The sequence below is a fragment of the Urocitellus parryii genome, chromosome 12 (assembly GCF_045843805.1).
Source record: "Urocitellus parryii isolate mUroPar1 chromosome 12, mUroPar1.hap1, whole genome shotgun sequence".
NCBI lineage: Eukaryota > Metazoa > Chordata > Mammalia > Rodentia > Sciuridae > Urocitellus > Urocitellus parryii.
The window spans coordinates 37,554,221-37,558,172 of record NC_135542.1 but is presented as its reverse complement, the minus strand read 5'-3'; the positions used below and the strand labels follow the sequence as shown (position 1 = coordinate 37,558,172).

The following is a 3,952-nucleotide window of genomic DNA, read 5'->3' as shown; positions in this document are numbered from 1 at the left end:
ATCTGCAAGGAGCCACCTGAGCCCTGCTGGATGCAGCCTTTGGGGCCACCCTGCTGCGCCCCATATGCCTGTGTGTTCAAGCTGTGTCATGCTTGTATCTTGGAGTCAGAGTCCCCACGATGCCAGAGGAATTGTGAGTATTGTTGGCATCTCTGGCTTTCATGCCAGGTTACTACTAATTCTCAGGATACTGAGGGTGGGGATCTGCCCCCAGCAAACCATGAGTTTGGGGGAATCTTCCTGTACCCAACTGTGTTCTAGGCACCACCCTTCGTGAATGGGGTTGACATCAGTATCCCCGCTTTACAGGTGAGGAGACCTAGGCCCACAGGGTGGACAGCACATCAAATCTAGGTCAGAAGTCCGTCCTGCTCAGCTCCAGCCTGAGTTCCCATAGCACTGGCTGCCCTTCCACACCACACCCAGGACACGAAGCCGGGTGAGCTGGACTGATTACAGCTTCCACGCTCGAGAGATTTTACTGCAGTGCTTTTTAGAAAAAACAAGCATGGTCTATTCCATATGCCTGCTCCATTAGGGACAGTGAGGCTGCCAGCTACAGTGTGGAGTCGGCTTTTTCCCAAAGTGTGTGGTGCTTCCTGGCAGGACAGGTCCAAGCCTGGGCCTCCCTGCCACCTCCACTCCTGTCATTCCCAGCTGGTCACCACAATCAAGCAGGGAAGGGCAGCTTGTGGAATAGCAGAGTATGTGTACGTGTCTCTGGGTGTTTTAGGTGACAAAAACTCAACTCTTGGTGGGGGAGGGGAATAACACTAAAAGGTGTGTGTGTGTGTGTGTGTGTGTGTGTGTGTTTCCATGGAATGCTTCACGGATTTGCCTGTCATCCTTGCACAGGGGCCTTGCTAATCTTTTCTGTATCGTTCCAATTTTAGTATATGTGCTGCCCAAGAGAGCACTGTATATTTTTAATGTATTTTTTTTATCTGTAGATGGACACAATACCTTTATTTATTTATTTAGTTCGTTTATATGGTGCTGAGGCTGGAACCCAGGACCTCACGCGTGCTAGGCAAGCGCTCCACCACTGAGCCACAACCTCAGCCTCAGGTCTATACATCTATGTGGCTGAATCCCAAGTGGGAGGGAGAGAGAGAGAGAAAGAGAAAGAGACAGAGAGAGAGAGACAGTGTGTGTGTGTGTGTGACCCAGGTCTGTGTGTGCCCATGTTTCTGTCTGTGTGCGTGTGAGGCCAAATTTCGACTCAGGACGTGGTGGCCTCAGCATCCCGGCTCCTTCGTTCAGCCCCAGGAGGCAGGCAGGCAGGACTGCAGGGGTGAGCCAGGAAGCCACAGCACTGTCCTGCCAGGGTTCTGGACAGTCCGACCCCCTGCCCTGCTGTGGGTGGTGCTTCCTTCGCACGACTCCTTTCTGTCTGCTGAAGTGAGCACTGTGACTCCCACTGCTTTGTGGGAGCCTCCTGAAACGCAGTGTCCCGAGTTGCCTCAGGGGCGTCGGGGCCAGAGTCCACGTGTCCACAGAACTGGACTGGACTCAGGTCTGAGCTCCCCCTCCTCACACTGCCTCCTGCCCCTGGACTTGACCAGGAAAGACCCCACTCACGAGCACTCGCAGGGCACTCACACCAGGAGGGCACACACTCGTCTCTCCCTTGCTGTCATTTCTTAGGGACACTGAAACACGTCTCCACGGCTTGCCTCACTGGTAGTGACGCCAAGCTCTACCTGTGACGGGACCCAGAAGCCCATTTTCTCACCAGAGTTTTGAGGCCTCTTCTCCTTCCCAGAAACTCCCACACTGACTTCTTCCCAGGCCTGGAAGAGCACGCAGGGTGTGGAAGGGGCTCATCCCTCGCCAGCAGGTGGGAGGAGGGTCCCTGGCCAGCCTGTTGGCTTCCTGAGGCCTGGGCCTCATTTGTGAGTGGAGTTGAGAGGTGTGCCAGGGGTTTCCTCCCAACTCACTGGGATCAGGAAGAATTGGCCCCTGAGGAGGGGAAGCTGTTGGTATAACAACTTTGCCTGACATTTTTCTATAGTGTATACAAACATCTTTTCCTCTCACTGTCTATACACAGTTTCTTCTGGTTAATACTTGCCTAATATCTATTTTTTCATTATCTACTTTCAACATTTCTGAATCTTCATGTTTTAGATGTAAATGGCACAGAGTTGGACTTTGTTTTTTATCCAGTCTCAAAATCTTTGCCATTAACAAGATTATTTACTCCATTTACATTTAACATAATTTCTGATATGTTCAGTCTAAATATACTATTTTGTAATAATGGTATGTGGGTACTATGCTTTAAAAGTCCTTATCTGATAAAGATACCAAAATATTTATTAATAAAGTGAAGTGATATCCTGGGATTGTTTTAAACTGTCAGAGGAAAAAATGGGAGCTATGTATGAAAGTAGGTTAGTGAGTGTAAAGATGATAGATGCATAATGTTCATGTACCATTCTATTTAATTTTATACTTTATTTAAATTTTCTATAATAAAAGGTGTTTTTTTTAATTTACCATCTTATTTTATACTTCCTAACTGTCTTGCATATTTTATGGTGTTTTTTTTTTCCTCTCATATTTTCCTTAAGATTATGTTTTACTATTTATTTGGAAGTTATATATCCTGTTTGAATCTATTTAGAGTTTACCTTTTAAATTACAAGGTACTTTCTCAGCCTAACAAAGTCTAATGTTAATCAATATTTTTGCCTTCTTCCCTTTAATTCCATTTATTTTTCTCTTACCAGATATTTGTTGTCATATATTTCGTTTTTTAAATTATAAGGGACATTATTATCATTGCTTATTTTGGTCAGAGTTCATTTAATTTTATTCACACATTAACCAATTTCTTAGTTCCTCCAACAAGGATTATCTTTGGGATTATCTTTTTCAACTTGAAATATATTTTTTCGAATTTAGGTCTTTGTGTGACAAAGTCTCTCAATGGTACTCATTTGAAGTTATCTTTATTTTGCTTTTATTCTTTTTTTAATATTTATTTTTTAGTTATAGGTGGACACAATATCTTTATTTTACATTTATGTGGTGCTGAGGATGGAACCCAGTGCCTCATGCATGCTATAGGCAATCACTCTACACTAAGCCACAATCCCAGCCCCTGTTTTGCTTTTATTCTTAAGAGACATTTGTGCAGTGTAGAAGTCTAAGTTGGCAATTATTCTCAGGAGATTGGATTTCACTATCTTCTGGCTTCTATCATTGCTTTGAGACATCAGCTTTCAGTCCTGCTTCACACAGGTGAATTTTCTCTCTAGCTACTTCTGAGATCATCACTTTTTGGTGGTTTATCTGAAGTTTCACAGTGACATGTCTGGGTGTAGATATCGTTTTACTTACACAGCATGGATTCCCTGTGATTCTTTAATTTGTAGATTGGTGTCTTTTATTGGTCCCAGGAAATTCTTACCACTATCACCTCTGCCACATTGTCTTTCTCTCCTCTTTCTAGATCCCCAATCACATATTTACTAGACTTTTCCACTCCATGTCTCTTGCTCTTTCACCTGAATTTCCACCTCTTTGTATTTCCTTGCTGCACTCTGGGATATTTCTTCTAACCTATCTTACGATTCACTAATATCTCTTTTGCTATGTGAAATCTCTATGAAACCCATCTTTTTAGTTTTAATTTCAATTATTGTATTAACTTTGGGATTATCTTCTTTCTACTTGAAGTGTATCTTTTGGAATTTAGGTCTTGGAGACCTAATTTTATCTCCATTGAGAGACTTTATTTTATGATTTTACATGCTCTATTAATTTTTAATTTTCTATATGACTTTTGATTCCTACTGTCTGAACAGATTTTCAAGTCTGACTTTTATCTACTCGGCATCTCATAGTCTAGTTCTTGCTCAGAGAAATGAGTTTCCTTGAGTGTCTGAGTACCTATGACAATTCTGGTCACTATATTTAAAAATTACTTGTAGGAATAACTTGC

At 43.0% G+C, this 3,952-nt stretch overlaps 1 non-coding gene across 1 annotated transcript; it reads right to left on the bottom strand.

Annotated features, from left to right (window-relative positions):
- Nucleotides 1–810: 810 nt before the first annotated feature.
- Nucleotides 811–917, bottom strand: LOC113175478 (U6 spliceosomal RNA). The gene has a single exon (XR_003299980.1). It is a non-coding gene; the product is annotated as a U6 spliceosomal RNA (small nuclear RNA).
- Nucleotides 918–3,952: the final 3,035 nt, after the last annotated feature.